At 35.9% G+C, this 18765-nt stretch overlaps 1 protein-coding gene across 1 annotated transcript in view; it reads left to right on the top strand.

Moving 5' to 3' along the window:
* The window catches only part of LOC123518657 (histone-lysine N-methyltransferase 2C-like), a gene marked incomplete in the record, with an annotated part of 371622 nt that overhangs the window by 261061 nt on the left and 91796 nt on the right, over positions 1-18765 (top strand).

The raw sequence follows: 18765 nt of genomic DNA, 5'->3' as shown, positions 1-18765 counted from the left end.
ACAGTTAGGTTTCAGAAAAGGAAGATCGTGCATATCCAATTTATTATGTTTTTATTCAAGAGTGACTGACATACTACAACATAGAGAGGGATGGGTGTATGCTATCTACCTGGACTTGAGAAAGGCCTTTGATAAAGTACCACACAATAGACTGATGTGGAAACTAAAGAAGATTGGAGGAGTAAATGATAAACTAGCAAAATGGATGGAAAATTACTTAGTGGGAAGAGAAATGAGAACAGTGGTGAGAGGAAGGAAGTCCAAGTGGAAGAAGGTAACCAGTGGAGTTCCACAAGGGTCAGTGCTTGGTCCCATCATGTTTTTGATTTATGTTAATGATATGCCAGTAGGAATTGACAGTTACATGAACATGTTTGCAGACGATACTAAAATTATGAGGAGAGTAAAGAATGTGGAAGATTGTAAAAAGTTACAGGAAGATCTTGATAAAATATATGAGTGGAGTAAGGAGGGGCAGATGGAATTTAATATAGACAAGACCCATGTTATGAAAATGGGAAGAAGTAGATACAGACCAAACTGGGATTACAGGCTGGGTGATTAGAAAATTAAAGAGACCAATGAGGAGAAAGACTTAGGAGTAACCGTGCAAAACACTTTGTCACCGGAGATACACATTAACAAGATTTTTGGGAAAACATACAACATGCTTCAAAATATTGGCCTTGCATTCCACTACCTAGATGAAGGAATGATGAGGAAGATATTATGTACCTTAATAAGATCCCAGTTAGAATATGCAGCTTGTGTCTGGTCACTGCATATGAAGAAAAATGTGAAGAAGTTAGAAAGGGTACAGAGGCTGGCAACAAGGATGGTACCAGGAGTCAGGCAATGGCAACTGTAGAATTAGAGATGATTGCTCTGGAGCTCAGCGACCACATCCGCCATCGACGGTGTCCCGTGTGTGTGTTTATGTATGTATGTATGTATGTATGTGTGTGTGTGTGTGTGTGTGTGTGTGTGTGTGTGTATATATATATATATATATATATATATATATATATATATATATATATATATATATATATATATATATATATATATATATATATATATATATATATATATATATATATATATATATATATATATATATATATATATATATATATATATATATATATATATATATATATATATATATATATATATATATATATATATATATATATATATATATTCATTTATTTATATATACATATTTATATATACATATTTGTATATATATATATATATATATATATATATATATATATATATATATATATATATATATATATATATATATATATATATATATATATATATATATATATATGTGTGTGTGTGTGTGTGTGTGTGTGTGTGTGTGTGTGTGTGTGTGTGTGTGTGTGTATATATATATATATATATATATATATATATATATATATATATATATATATATATATATATATACACACACACACACAAATAGGAATCCAACAAACAATTAAAACTTCGAGGCAGCGAGAAATGAATATGTTAAGTTGAGGAAGGAAGAGGAAAAGAACTTAGAAAAAGATATTGTCAAAAAATATAAGGAGCAACAAAAATTGTTCTATAGATTCATAAATGGAAAAATTAGGTAAAAAGAAACTATAGAAAGGTTAAAAGGAGAGAACGGGATGGTGGAAGACCCAAAAAGTATGGCAGAACTATTAGATAAAAAATTCCAGGAGGTCTTTACTAAAGAATCCAAATTTGAGAGGCCACAGGGTAATAGAGAGACAATCTATATGAAAGAGATTAAAGTAACCAAGCTTGAAATAAAAGAGTTAATGAAGGAACTGGAGGAAGAGAAGGCAATGGGACTGGATGAAGTCTCAGGCAGAATACTGAAAGAATGTAGGGAAGAACTAGCAAGTCCTATATACAACATCATAAAATGCTCAATAGAAAATGGAACAGTGCCAGTAGAATGGAAAAGAGCTGAGGTGGTTCCCATATATAAGAGCGGAAGGAAAGAAGAACCTTTAAATTACAGACCGGTATTACTAACTAGTGTAATATGTAAGATGTGTGAAAGAATGATAAAGAAACAATGGATCGAGTTCCTTGAAGACAAAAAGTTAATATCAAATAGCCAATTTGGTTTTAGAAAAGGACGGTCTTGTGTAACTAATTTATTGAGTTTCTATTCTAGAATAGTTGATAGAGTACAAGAAAGAGAGGGATGGGTTGACCGCATCTATTTGGATTTAAAAAAGGCGTTTGACAAAGTGCCACACGCAAGATTACTGTGGAAGTTAGAGGAGAAGGGTGGCTTAAAAGGAAGCACATTGAGATGGATAGAAAATTACTTGAGGGGGAGAGAAATAAGGACGGTAGTTAAAGATATGAAGTCCAAGTGGAGAGCAGTAGAAAGCGGAGTGCTACAGGGGTCAGTATTGGCACCAGTACTTTTCCTCATTTATATTAACGACATGCCAGAAGGAGTGAACAGCTACATAAATTTGTTTGCGGATGATACGAAACTGTGCAGAGTTATAAAGCAAAAGGAGGATTGTGAAATACTGCAAGAAGACCTAAATAAGATCTGGGAATGGAGTAAAAAGTGGGAAATGGAATTCAATGTGAAGAAAAGCCATGTCATGGAATTGGGAAAGACTGAAAGACGACCTGTGGGAATCTATAAGATGTTAGATGGAGTAGAACTGGAGAAAGTCAAAAAGGAAAAGGACTTAGGAGTGACTATGGAAGAAAACAATCAACATGTAAGCCATATTGATAGAATTTTTCGAGAAACATATAATTTGCTGAGGAATATTGGAGTAGCATTTCACTACATGGACAAAGAAATGATGAAGAAATTGATAAATACTATAATAAGACCCAGATTGGAATATGCAGGAGTAGTGTGGACCCCTCATAAAAAGAAACACATAAGGAAATTGGAGGCTACAAAAATGGCTACAAGAATGGTCCCAGAACTTGAAGGGATGACATATGAGGAGAGACTAAAGGCTATGGATCTACCAACCTTGGAACAAAGAAGGAGAGAGGAGACCTGATACAAGTCTATAAATTGATCAACGGAATGGACCAAGTGGATAATGAGAAACTGATCCTGAGAGAAGAATATGACATCGAAGCACAAGATCGCATAGTAAAAAGCTGAGAAAGGAAGATGTCTGAGAGATATTAAAAATATAGTTTCCAGAGATGTATTGAGACGTGGAACAGTTTAGATGAAGAAGTAGTGTCTGCAAAGAGTGTGCACACTTTTAAAGTAAGATTGGATAAGTGTAGATATGGAGACGGGGCCACACGAGCATAAAGCCCAGGCCCTGTAAAACTACAACTAAGTAAATACACACAGACGAGACGCGGTAGAGGAAGCACGCAATATCGTCGCTCCCGAGAATCAGCTGATCTTCACTACCTTTGTTTGGGTTTGCAGTGGCCTGGGCGAAAAGTGTGGACTCATTTTTTTTCATGAATACAGTGTTAAATAATAATGAGTGAGAAAGATATTCCATCTAAATGCAGGTATGTGACAAGGGAAAGAATGAAAGCTGATGATGACAATGTTGGTGAGGGAGAAAGAGAATTTGAAGGCTTTGATACGGCGCAAACTTCACTATTTGATAGAGTCTTGACTATCGAACGTAAATTAGATAAATTGATAAAGGAGAGTATGGGAATGAAAGAGAATGAAGAACAGGATAAAGAGCTCCAGAAATTGAAAGAAAGGATAAAAAGAGTGGAAGAAAACGAAACTAGGCTAAGAACCGAAAATGAAGAATTAAAAGTCCAAATAGCGAACTACAAGAAATTGATGGAAGAAGGACTCGGTAAAGCTGAGAAAGAGAAAAGAGAAGCTAAAAGATCTAGTTAACAAAGAAGAAGAAAGAGTACAAGACGTGATTAAAAAAGAAGTACAAGCATGGAGAATCCAAGATAAGAAAGACAAGGAATCATTTCAAGAAGTATTTCAAGAACAGTTAAAAGAAAGAGATGAAAATATGACAAGCAAAATGATAGGAGTCCTCAAGAAAAAAGAAAATTTAGTAAGAGAAATTGCAGAAAAAAAAAAGTGTAATTATTTTTGGACTGAAAGAAAAAATGTTAAATATAGACCAAGAAGGGAAAAAGACGAAATGAAATCAGTAAAAGACCTACTAAAACATCTGAATGACGAGGATAGACAGAACTTAGAAGAGGAAGTAGAAGAAATCCATAGAATGGGACCATATCAAGAAGGAACAGTGAGACCAATTAAGATATTACTAAAATCACAAGCAGCAGCAGAAGAAGTACTATATAGAAAAACAAAACTCAGAGAAACAGAAGGTTGCAAAGATATATATATATATAGAAAAATAGAAACGAGGAGGAAAGGAAGAGACACAATGAACTGGTGGCAGAAGCAAGAGAAAAAATAATGAAAGGTCAGAGGAGGAGAAGAAGGCATTTTTTGGAGAATTATAGGAGACAGGATAAGGAAATGGTATATAAAAAAGAAAGAAGAGAAAAAAATGGAGCAAGTTTAACTAAAAATGATAAGAACAAGAGATTAAAAATGATGTATACAAACATAGATGGGATTTTATCTAGTAAATTAGAATTAAGAGATTACATAAAGAAAGAAGAACCAGATATTGTATGCCTGGTGGAAACAAAGTTAAATGAGGCAATAAAAATAGACATAGATAAAAGGTATAATATATGGAGGAGAGACAGAGTGGGTAAAGGAGGAGGAGGAGTCATGATGATGTTAAGGAAGGAGATAGTGGTAAATCAAGTGGAGTTTGGGAAGGAAAATCAGAAATACTGTATGTTAAGATGCATATTAACAAAAGGAGTTAACAATCATTGGAACATATGTGCCACCAAAAACAAACTCATGGACTAACCAAGAATATAGAGACATGATAGATGACACAATAAGGAGTCTTACAAGAATCATTAAGGAAAGGAGAAAAGTGATATTGGTAGGAGATTTCAACTGTAAGGAGGTAGACTGGGAAAATTATGAAAGTGGTATGGGGGAAGATGCCTGGGAGATAGATTCCTGAACCTAATGATAGATAATTTGATGGTCCAAAGAGTAAAGGAAAACACAAGATTCAGAGGAAACGATGAGCCGGCAAGATTAGACCTAGTTTTTACAAGGGATATACCAATTAACGATGATATAAGATACAAGTGCCCATTGGGAAAGAGTGACCATGTAATATTAGAAATGGATATAGAAGAAGGAAAGGAAGATAGAGATGAATCATACAAAGGAGACCGATTAAATTACAGAAAGGCTGATATTGAGAATCTCAAGAACTATTTTAAAACGTAAACTGGGAGGAGATGGAAAACTCATTAACGGTTCAAGAGAAATATAACTTATTTTTGGAAATATACAAAACTGGGGTCAGGAATATGTTCCCGAAATATAGACCTAAAGAAGAAGGAAAGAAAGATTGGTTTAATGCAAGATGTGCTAGGGCAAAGGAGAAACGAGATGGAGCATGGAAAAGGTGGAGAAGAAACAGAAATCCAGAAAATAAGGAAAACTTCAAAACAGCAAGAAATGAATATGCTAAGGTGAGAAAGGAAGAAGAAAGAACTATGAAAAGGACATTGTCGAAAAATGTAAGGAACAACCAAAATTGTTCTACAGATTCATAAATGGAAAAATAAGACAAAAGAAACAATAGAAAGGTTAAAAGGAGAAAACGGAATGGTGGAAGACCCAAAAAGTATGGCAGAACTGTTAAATAGTAAATTTCATGAGGTCTTTACTAAGGAATCCAAATTTGAAAGACCACAGGGTAATAGAGACTGTCTATATGAAAGAGATTAAAGTAACCAAGCTTGAAATAAAAAGTTGATGACGGAATTGGATGAGGAAAAGGCAATGGGACGGATGAAGTCTCAGGCAGAATACTGAAAGAATGTAGGGAAGAACTAGCAAGTCCAATATACAACATCATAAAATGCTCAATAGAAAATGGAACAGTGCCAGTGGAGTGGAAAAGAGCTGAGGTGGTTCCCATATATAAGAGCGGAAGGAAGGAAGAACCTTTAAATTACAGACCGGTATCACTAACTAGTGTAATATGCAAGATGTGTGAAAAAGTAATAAAGAAGCAATGGATTGAGTTTCTTGAAGACAACAAAATATTATCAAATAGCCAATTTGGTTTTAGAAAAGGTCGGTCATGTGTGACAAATTTATTGAGTTTCTACTCTAGAATAGTTGATAAAGTACAAGAGAGAGAGGATGGGTTGACTGTATTTATTTAGATCTAAAAAGGCTTTTGATAAAGTGCCACATGAAAGATTACTATGGAAGTTAGAGGAGAAGGGTGGCTTAAAAGGAAGCACATTGAGATGGATGAAGAATTACTTAAGGGAGAGAAATAAGGACGATAGTTAAAGATATGAAGTCCAAGTGGAGAACAGTAGACAGCGGAGTGCCACAGGGGTCAGTATTGGCACCAATACTTTTCTCGTATATATAAATGACATGCCAGAGGAGTGAACAGCTACATAAATCTGTTTGCGGACGATGCGAAACTGTGCAGAGTCATTAAACAAAAGAGGATTGTGAAATACTACAGGAAGACTTAAACAAGATCTGGAAATGGAGCAAAAATGGGAGATGGAATTCAATGTGGACAAAAGCCATGTCATGGAAATGGGAAAAAGTGAAAGACGACCAGTGGGAATCTATAAGATGGGAGATGGAGTAGAACTAGAAAAAGTAAAAAGGAAAAGGACTTGGGAGTGACAATGGAAGAAAATAATCAACCGGTAAGCCATATTGATAGAATTTTCAGAGAGACGTATAATTTGCTAAGGAATATTGGAGTAGCATTTCACTATATGGACAAGGAAATGATGAAGAAATTGATAAGTACTAAAATAAGACCTAGATTGGAATATGCAGGAGTTGTGTGGACTCCCCATAAAAGAAACACATAAGAAAATTAGAGACTACAAAAATGGCTACAAGAATGGTTCCAGAATTTAAAGGGATGACATATGAGGAGAGACTAAAGGCTATGGATCTACCAACCTTGGAGCAGAGAGAGAGAGAGGGATCTGATACAAGTTTATAAATTGATTAACGGAATGGATGAAGTGGATAATGAGAAACTGATCCTGAGAGAAGAATATGACTTTAGAAGCACAAGATCACATAGTAAGAAACTAAGGAAGGGACGATGTCTGAGAGATGTTAAAAAATTTAGTTTCCTGCAAAGATGTGTTGAGATTTGGAACAGTTTGAGTGAGGAAATGGTGTCAGCAAAGAGTGTACATAGTTTTAAAGAAAAATTGGATAAGTGTAGATATGAAGACGGGACCACATGACCATAAAGCCCAGGCCCTGTTAAACTACAACTAGTTAAATACACACACACACACACACACACACACACACACACACACACACACACACACACTGACCTGATACAAGTCTATAAATTGATCAACGGAATGGACCAAGTGGATAATGAGAAACTGATCCTGAGAGAAGAATATGACACCCGAAGCACAAGATCGCATAGTAAAAAGCTGAGAAAGGAAGATGTCTGAGAGATATAAAAATATAGTTTCCCGCAGAGATGTATTGAGACGTGGAACAGTTTAGATGAAGAAGTAGTGTCTGCAACGAGTGTGCACACTTTTAAAGTAAGATTGGATAAGTGTAGATATGGAGACTGGGCCACACGAGCATAAAGCCCAGGCCCTGTAAAACTACAACTAGGTAAATACACACACACACACACACACACACACGATGCAAAATTGTTACGAAAAGTGAGATGTGACAAAGATTGCGAACTACTCCAGGAAGACTTGGACAGAATATGGAAATGGAGCTGTACATGGCAAATGGAGTTCAACACGACAAAATGCAAGAAAATAGAGTTTGGCAAGAGTGAAAGAAGAATCAGGAGTATGTACAAGATAGGAAATGAAGACATAAAAACCAGTCATGAAGAAAAAGACCTTGGGGTGACAATTACCAATGACCTATCGCCAGAGAGACATATAAACAAAATAATTGGAGAAGTATTGAACTTATTGAGGAACATAAGAGTGGCGTTCGTATATCTAGATGAAGAAATGATGAAGAAAATAATTACTGCAATGATAAGACCGAGGCTTGAATATGCAACAATACAGTGGGCTCGAACTTAAAGAAACACATAAGGAAACTAGAGAAAGTACAGAGGGCTGCAACGAAAATGGTGCCTGACTTAAGAGATTTGACTTATGAAGACAGACTGAAAAGAATGCAACTTCCAACCCTGGAAAACAGAAGAAAGGGAGACCTGATAGCAATATACAGAGTGATGATTGGCATGGAAAAATGGATAGGGAAGATCTGTGTATGTGGAATGGAAGAATGTCGAGAGGGCATGGGAAAAAACTAAAATGGCCACTTATAGGAGAGATGTGAAAAATATAGCTTCCCTCATAGAAGGGTGGAAGCATGGAATAGTTTAGGCGTGGAAGTGGTCAGCAAGGAATATTCATGATTTTAAGAAAAAGCTGGACATTAATAGATATGGAGACGGGACAACACGAGCATAGCTCTTTTCCCGTATGTTACAATTAGGTAAATACAATTAGGTAAATACACACACACACACACACACACACACACACACACACACACATATACACACACTACCTAGATGAAGGAATGATGAGGAAGATATTATGTACCTTAATAAGACCCCAGTTAGAAAATGCAGCTTGTGTCTGGTCACCGCATATGAAGAAAAATGTGAAGAAGGTAGAAAGGGTACAGAGGCTGGCAACAAGGATGGTACTAGGACTCAGGGAGTTAGACTATGAGGAAAGACTGAGGAAGCTGGGGCTGACCACATTAGAAGAGAGAAGAACTAGAGGAGACATGATAACTATGTATAAATTGGTGAACAAGATTGTTATACTGGACAGAGAGTTGATAAAGGTGACCACAAGTAATCATCTCCGAGGACATGGAAAAAAGCTAATAAAAGACATCTGTCTAAATGACGTGAGAAAATAGTTTCCCGCGTCGTAGCATTGATAAGTGGAATAAACTGAGCAGTGATGTCGTTGACGTGGTGTGTGTCAATCAGATGAAAGAGAGATATGACAGGAATGGACAAGGAGACAGGACACAGAGAGCTTAGCTCGGGCCTTGTAATACACAAATAGTTAAATACGCACACACACCTAACCCTCCGTTATCGCGCGAAATTGGTGCCTAAAAAAAACACGCGATAGTGGAAAACGCGATAATGGAAGTGAAGAATGAATAGAAAATAAATAAATTGGTGCCTCAACCCAAAAATTTCCCTTTTACCCAAAATTTATTACAATTAATACTGATGTAGCTTATGAACATTCGACAATCTGAAATTAATGGAATGGTTAATAATATTTGGTAATATATTAGTAACCATCGTCATGATCATCTTTCTCCCGCTCCACCTTCTCCTCCTCCTCCTCCTCCTCCTTTCCCCATTTAAACATTCGTCGGGGTGTAGTTGGGATATGGGGTAGTACTACTACTTCTACTACTACTACTACAGATGTGTGATAACGACTTTCCAGATGCGCTAAAACTTGATTTTGCAGATTTTCATAAGTGCGCAATAACGCCTAAACGCGATAACAGAGGGTTAGGTGTGTGTGTGTACACTTAACCCTCTGCTATCGCGCCCAATTGGGGCCAAAATAGCCGCGCCATAGCCGAATTGATCTAGGCGGGAAGGCGGTTTTGGCCAATGAGCGCTCAGATATTCCATGATGTCATGGCTGGGCGCGCGATAATGAAAATTTAGCAGTTTTTTATGGGTGCGTGATAGCAATAAACCGCGATAGCTGAAGTCGCGATAGCTGAGGTTGACTGTATATATATATATATATATATATATATATATATATATATATATATATATATATATATATATATATATATATATATATATATATATATATATATATATATATATATATATATATACATACATATATATATATATATACAGGCAACCCCCGCTGAACGAAGGGGTTACGTTCCTAAAAAACTCTTTGTTGAGCGAAAATTCGTTAAGTGAACCGATTGTAATAAGTTTAACCCCTGACTTGAACTTCCTTTGAGAGTAAACAAAGTAAGAGTGCATCATAGTACAGTGAAAAGTTTAATGAAAATAAAAATTATGAAGTTAAACATTTAGGCAGTTTAATTAAGTTATTATAATGTACTGTGTAAGGTGTGAGTCAGACTCTGATACAACCACACAAGACATTTAAAAATGGCTTCCTGATGGTAAGGGTATTTAATTATCAAAAAATAAACTATACCATCTGGTAATTTAGAGTCTGAAGATTTTGGAGATACAATAGTAATCCCAAAATCTTAAAAGCCCCAAAATTAAATACGTGGTACATGGTTGGGATTTGAATCTACGCGTGGACATCTGCCCGATACCACGCTCACCACCTTATCCACTACGCCACCGCCTCCCTAAACGAACGAATTAAGTTCGAGTATTGAGTCTCCACTGTATTTATCAATATCAGACTTGGAATAACTTGGACATGGAACATCTTTCTGGGATGAATCATATTCAAAGTCAAAGGGTTCACTGTATATGGCAAGGAAGGGAGGACTGGGAGAGAGCCAGCAACTGTGTGTGTGTGTGTGTGTGTGTGTGTGTGTGTGTGTGTGTGTGTGTGTGTGTGTGTGTGTGTGTGTGTGTGTGTGTGTGTGTATGTATTTACCTAGTTTTACCTAGTTGTGTTTTACAAGGAAGGAGCTATGCTTGTGCTGTCCTGTGTCCATACCTATAGTCATCCAGTTTAGCCTTAAATCATGAATATTTCTTGCTTGACCCACTGTTACATCCATATTGTTCCATATTTCTATGTCTGTATGGAAAACTATTTTTTTTTATATTTCTTCTACACACAGTCTTTTTCAATTTCATGCCATGTCCCCTTGTATTTCTGGAGTCCCACACCAATAGGTCTTCTTTGTCAACTGTGTCCATCCTCTTCCATGCCCTGTATGTAGCAATTAGGTCTCTTTCTCTCTTCTTTATTGCAATGTTTGAAATTTTAATATCTTTAATTTGTCTTCATGCGTTAAGTTTATCAAACGGAACCTTTTCTTTTTATGCAAGAGGGAAACTAGCCAAGGGCAACTAAAACATTAAAAATAAAAAGGGCACTCTTGAATGCAAGTTCCTTTAAAGATTAGTAAAGAATTAGCTAAAAGATGAGGACAAATTTCTTTGAATCTTTTCTATCTTCCTTATATTTTCTATATGTACTTTCTTATTATGTGGTGACCTTATAAGTGCAGCATATTCTAGTTTAGGTCAATTCATGTATTCTATTAGTTTTTTTCATTGTCTATTCATCTATATAGGTAAATGCCCATTTCATTTTTCTCAATAACTCGTATGTTTCCCCAACTACGTTGTTTAAGTGTTCTTCCAGTGATAAATTGTCATTTAGTGTAGTACCCAAGTCTTTCTCCTGTTTTGTTTTCTGAATTTCTAAACCTTCCATAGTATAAAATCTCTGTCTTATTCTTTTCCATTGTTTCATCACTGCAATATATATATATATATATATATATATATATATATATATATATATATATATATATATATATACTCGTGTATGTTATTCAAATCTTTTAGTACCATTTCATAGTACATGTCATTTTTCACTTATTTCAGTAACTTTGCGTCATCTGCAAATAAGCTTACGTAACTGTTCACCTCATCAACCATATCATTGATATATACTATGAACATTACAGGGGCCAAGACCATTCCCTGTGGAACTCCACACCATTTTGATTCTTCACCTTTTATCACTGTTTTCATTTCCCTGTCTTTTACGAAGTCTGTTTTCTAATCCAGTACTTTTCCCTGTAAACCACCAATGTTTTTTAATTTTCCATAGCAATCTGTGATGTACTTTTTTTTTTTTAGGTGCAAATAGACCCAGTGTGCCCATCCATTCCTCTCCTGCATTATATCTATTGCTCTACTGTAGAAACTTAATAATATATATATATATATATATATATATATATATATATATATATATATATATATATATATATATATTTTTTTGTGTGTGTGTGTGTGTGTGTGTGTGTGTGTGTGTGTGTGTGTGTGTGTGTGTGTGTGTGTGTCTCTCAATTGACACTTAAGCTGAGTTTTTTTTTTTTATGATCCTTATTTTCTTGTTATATGCTGGCTATACCTTTAGAAGAAGGAAGTGAAATTCTAGCACAATATAAACATGATACAATAACAGTAAAAAAGATAAGTGAAAGTGTTGCCAAACCTTATTCATGTTGTCTCTTCATCTTCTTGTGAAACTTACAGCATAGGCTCAAAAGTTGTGCAAGATTTATAGGAACAGTAGGAAAAGTTGAAACAATTCTTTGATGGCATGGAATTAAAGAAAAATGTATATATATATATATATATATATATATATATATATATATATATATATATATATATATATATATATATATATATATATATATATATATACATACATACATATAAACAATGAAAAATGGAAAGAACATAACTGGCACAAAGAATATGCATCATAGAAAGTTTGGCTTTGAACACCTCCATTAGGTATACTGATTGGTTGTTGTAGAGATTCAAGTTCATCATAATTATACTGAGAGATGGTTGCTGAAATTCAAGAAGTGACGTAGCAGTTAAGTGCATATGGTTTGTGGAGAAAAATTACTAGCAAATGAATGAAGAGAAACAGAATATGCATATAAGAGTTCAAGGCTTGATTCCTGTCTCATGATATTTGTGTTTAATATACATTTCAGACTGTAGCTTTTCATATTATCTGTAAACTGTCTTTGCCACAATAGATACACTATTTTCTAGACATATCAGCATGTGCATTGGAAATGTCAATGGGTAAGCCTCAGTTAATTCAGAATAAAAAAAGTTAATTTGACATGGTTCTGGAATCAAGGATGCCATTGTATTGAAGGTCAACCTGTACCCAACTATTCCTTAGTCTTGAATACATAGACCACTCTTTCTTTTAGAGTCAGTGGGTTCAAGAGATAGAAAGGAGTAAACAAAAGCAGGTAGTGAATTCTAGGGTGTACCAGAGAAAGGGTTAAATGATTAATGAGTAAGAGAACTAGGTAACTCATGCATTAGAGAGGTGGATTGGATAAAGGGTGATAGAAAGAAACTGCTCAATGATGATAGATTGTATTAATCTTAGTAAATGTTGGTAGTGATGCTAGGTTTCTGGGTTCTTTGATAAGCCCACATATTTGATGACTGTGATATAAATTAACTGGTGAGGATGATTTTGTCAGGACTAGAGCGTGTTGTCCTCATTGTTTATCTCTCCCTTTCTCAGTTGTGAGGGCATCTTGAACAGTCTCTTCTGCAATTCACAGTTTGTATCATGGGTTGTCATCAGTTCCTTCCAACCATTGGTCCACATCTTCCTTCTTGATAAATGTTCCCCATATGTGCTGAAAGGTTCCCTGGAAATTAGTCAGTTCAAAAACTATTCTTGATCAGTTGCTCTGTATTTTTTACCCCCACTGTCGTTGTCCATTAAATCCAAAATAAACTCTGTTAAAACTGGATCCATCAAGCCTAGAGTTTACAGTATATGCCTTCTCCTAGCTTGCTTCTTTATTTACTCCTTCCTATGAGTTGAACTCACTCAAGAGCGAGGTTTCAAGATATTTATCTTTTCAATTATAGATTGAATAGGCAATTGGCACATTAGTGTTTATTTGATTTTATTTATTTATTTTATTTTTTATTTATTTATTTATTTTTATTCATTTTTTTATTTTATTTTATTTATTTATTTATTTATTTATTTATTTATTTTTTTTTTTTTTTTTCAACTTGCATGGAAAAAGCATATAATTCTGTCTTTCTTACTAGCAGTACTCAAAATGTATATACTTTACTCCTCTCTTGCAATTTTGATGAGATAAGGTGGGATTATAAAGATTCAGTCATTGTTGATGAAACATGTGACACTACATATTTTGTACTCATTCCATATATTTCTACACATATTCTAAAAACAGGCCAGGTGGAACATTTATGTTCAGAGTAAAACTTGTGTTCATGATTAAAGAAATGTACTTGTGTGCCTTTCATGTGCAGATACATTCATATTCAGAGGTTCTGTGTGTGTGTGTGTGTGTGTGTGTGTGTGTGTGTGTGTGTGTGTGTGTGTGTGTGTGTGTGTGTGTGTGTGTATTTACCTAATTGTATTTACCTAATTGTAACATACGGAAAAGAGCTATGCTCGTGTTGTCCCGTCTCCATATCTATTAATGTCCAGCTTTTTCTTAAAATCATGAATATTCCTTGCGTTGACCACTTCCACGTCTAAACTATTCCATGCTTCCACCCTTCTATGAGGAAGCTATATTTTTCACATCTCTCCTATAAGTGGCCATTTTAGTTTTTCCCATGCCCTCTCGACATTCTTTCATTCCACATACACAGATCTTCCCTATCCATTTTTCCATGCCAATCATCACTCTGTATATTGCTATCAGGTCTCCCTTTCTCTTCTGTTTTCCAGGGTCGGAAGTTGCATTCTTTTCAGTCTGTCTTCATAAGTCAAATCTCTTAAGTCAGGCACCATTTTGTTGCAGCCCTCTGTACTTTCTCTAGTTTCCTTATGTGTTTCTTTAAGTTCGAGCCCACTGTATTGTTGCATATTCAAGCCTCGGTCTTATCATTGCAGTAATTATTTTCTTCATCATTTCTTCATCTAAATATCTGACGCCACTCTTATGTTCCTCAATAAGTTCAATACTTCTCCAATTATTTTGTTTATATGTCTCTCTGGCGATAGGTCATTGGTAATTGTCACCCCAAGGTCTTTTTCTTCATGACTGGTTTTATGTCTTCATTTCCTATCTTGTACATACTCCTGATTCTTCTTTCACTCTTGCCAAACTCTATTTTCTTGCATTTTGTCGTGTTGAACTCCATTTGCCATGTACAGCTCCATTTCCATATTCTGTCCAAGTCTTCCTGGAGTAGTTCGCAATCTTTGTCACATCTCACTTTTCTTAACAATTTTGCATCGTCTGCAAATAGGCTCACATAACTGGACACCCCATCCACCATGTCATTTATGTAGACCCGAACATTACTGGTGCCAACACTGATCCCTGTGGAACTCCACTCTCCACCAAGCCCCATTCTGATGGTCTGTCCTTAATTATTGTTCTCATTTCTCTTCCTACCAAAAGTCTTCCATCCATTTTAGTAAACTGCCATGCACTCCTCCTACCATTTCAAGTTTCCAGATCAGTCTCCGGTGTGGTACCTTATCAAAGGCCTTTTTTAAATCCAGATATATTCCATCAGCCCAACCATCTCTTTCCTGTATTACATCTATCACCCTCGAATAGTAACATATCAGGTTTGTCGTGCATGAACGCCCTTTTCTAAAACCAAATTGACACTCACAAAGTATGTCATTTTTCTCCAAGAAGTCTGTCCATCTATTCTTCACCACCCTCTCACACATCTTAGCTACCACACTTGTAAGTGACACTGGTCTATAGTTCAATGGGTCTCTCTTGTTACCTGATTTATAGATTGGGACAATGTTAGCTCTTTTCCAGTCTTGGGGCACTACACCTTCCCTTAATGAGGCATCAATTACTTCACAAACTTTTTCTGCCAGTTGCTCCCTGCATTCTCTTAAAATCCATCCTGATACCCCATCAGGTCCCACAGCTTTTCTCACTTCTAAACTCCCCATCATATTCTTGATCTCCTCCACAGTTACTTGAAACTCCTTCATAATCCCTTTCTGTTCCATTACCAGTGGTTTGTCAAAAGCAGTCTCCTTTGTGAATACCTTCCGAAAGCATCCATTCATAGCCTCTGCCATTTCCTGGGATCTTCACTGCATACTCCATTTACTTCTAAACTTTCAATACTTTCTCTATTTTTGATGTTGTTGTTCACATGTCTGTAAAAAGCCTTGGTTGGTCTTTACATTTATCAATTATATCCTTTTCTTGTTTCTTTCTTTCTTCTCTTCTAATCAACACATATTCATTTCTTGCTCTTTTGTAACTTTCCCACTGCTTAATCCGTCTTTTCCTTCTCCACCTCTTCCATGCATCCTCTTTTCTTGTTCTAGCCTTTTCACATCTATCGTTAAACCAGTCCTGCTTTCCAACTTCTCTATGTTGTCTTATTGGTACAAATTTTTCTCACCTTCTTTGTATATTTTTATAAATTCCTTCCACTTTTCATTTGCTCCTTAGCACTCTTGAATTTCATCCAATTTGTCTCTTGAAAGAATTTCTTTAGGTTTCCAAAATCTGTCTTGGCATAATTCCATCTTCCCACTTTATATTCTTCATTTCTTCTAGATTTCTCTTCATCTATCACCTTGAACTCCAAAACTGCATGATCACTCTTTGCTAAAGGGCACTCCACCCTCATCTCCTCAATGACCATTGGCTCTGTACTAAAGACCAAGTCCAGTCTTGACGATGCTCCCTCTCCTCCAAACCTAGTATCTTCTTTGACCCACTGAGTTAACACATTTTCCATTGCCAGTGTCAATAGTGTATTTCCCATGTTGTCTCTGATCCTTCCATTGACCAGTCCTCCCAACACACCTCTTTACAATTAAAATCTCCCATCATTATAGTTCGTTCACAGCCACCCAACATTTCTTCCAGACATGTTCCTGTATCACTTATCATTTCTTCATATTCCTGTACTGACCATGCATTTGTCTTAGGTGGTACGTACACCACTATGTAGTGCCTCTTTTTCCTTCATTAGTTTCTGCTCTGATCTTTAGCACTTCTGCCTTTCCCATACCTTCTTTCACTTGATCCACCTTTATATCTTTTTAACCAGCAACATCACTCCTCCTCCCATCTTACCTACTCTATTTCTTTTCCAAACATTATATTTCCTTCTCCAACCATCATCAGGTCTTCTCCTCTCTCAGTTTTGTTTCAGTAAGACCCACAATATCTGGGTTCTTGTCCCTCAAGTAATCGTTGAGTTCTAAAATCCCGATATCACTCCATTTATGTTGGAATACATTACATTCGCTCATATGTAAGTTTCTTTAGTCCTTTCTTGCTGTACTTTTCTGGGTTATGAACCACTTCCTCAGTCTCATATCCAAGATTCTCCAGAAAAACTCTTTCTTCTCCTCTTCTGTCCTCTCTTCATTTTTTTCAAAGCCTCCTTTCTCAACTCATTTAACATTTCTCTTTCCTTTTCACCGAGATCTCTTCTCAACCAAATCTTCCTTGTTGTTTCCTGCTGGGCTAGCCTCCATGACTTCTCCACCAATTCATCTACATCCTTTTGTGACTTAAGTTTGATTCTTATTGGCCTCATACCTTCTCTTGTGAACTTTCCAATTCTATGGAAGTCCTCTATTTCTTGTACTAGGTCTTTTCCTCCTCCTGCACCACATTAATGATATTATTTATCACCTTTTTATGTTTTTCTCTCTCCATTTTACTCGGTGTCTTATCCTCCTCCACACCAAATATCACCACACATCTCTTTTTGTCTACAGTTTCCCTCACCAATGTCTCATTTGACTTAATAACCTTCACCACTTTCTCAGCAATCTTCTCTTCTATGATCTGTTGATCTATAATTTCAGCAAGGCCCAAAGTTTTCTCCCAGACTCTTTGATTTCCTTTTCCAGACTTGCAACTTTGTAATTTACCTCCTTTCTTTCCACTTCCTGACTTTTTTCCATTCAGCCTGCTTCTCCATCACTTTTCCTAGAGATTCTCCACATTTTCGCAATTCACTTTAATTAACTTAACTTCCTCTTTCAGTACTGCATTTTCCTTCTTCATATCGGCACTCTTTCATTACATTGTCATAACTCGTTTCCAGGCCCCCATACTTTTCAAACAGTTTTTCAATTTTACCTTCCAACTCCAGAATTTTCTTCACATAAACGCTCTTCTCCATTATTCCTTGAAATCCTGTGAAGTCTGATTCATCTTTCGAGTTCACGGCCGCCATGTTGCGCAGATGTAAACAAACCAGCTGATGGCTCAAACGCAGGCTACAGTTTATATTCACCTTCCCTGGACATTATTTTGCTAATCAACAGTTAACATGACTATATGGAGACGGGACAAACATTACAAGCTCCTTTCCCACCTTGGTTACTCTTAGGCAATGGCAACTGTAGAATTAGAGATGATTGCTCTGGAGCTCAGCGACCACGTGTGTGTGTGTGTGTGTGTGTGTGTGTGTGTGTGTGTGTATGCAGTAAACCCTTGATATAGTGGATCTCAATATATCGGATATCAGATATAACTGACAAAATATCTGACAGGACAAACCCTCACTATAACGGATGAAATTCCATTATAGCAAGGGCATCTTCCCATAATACCTAGTCACAGGAACTCCACGTGGCGTGCCATAGAGTGGGTCAGCATCGGGTATAAATACTGGACTAAATTTGGGATATAAAGGATTTTTTCGGTATTTCCATCGGATATAACAGATCCTCGGTTATAACAGATCTTCAGATATAACAACAGACCCCTGTCTCCATATTCTCCATTATATCAAGGGTTTACTGTACACAATTTTTTGAAAATTAAAATATTGCCTTTTCCTTAGCATTTTTTGGTATCAGTTATGATATCCATCTCAATCTGAATGAATAATCTCAACACTATTA

This window comes from Portunus trituberculatus, chromosome 44 (genome assembly GCF_017591435.1).
Source record: "Portunus trituberculatus isolate SZX2019 chromosome 44, ASM1759143v1, whole genome shotgun sequence".
Classification (NCBI taxonomy): domain Eukaryota; kingdom Metazoa; phylum Arthropoda; class Malacostraca; order Decapoda; family Portunidae; genus Portunus; species Portunus trituberculatus.
The sequence above is the reverse complement of the archived record's forward strand: the minus strand, read 5'-3'. Positions and strand labels throughout refer to the sequence as shown.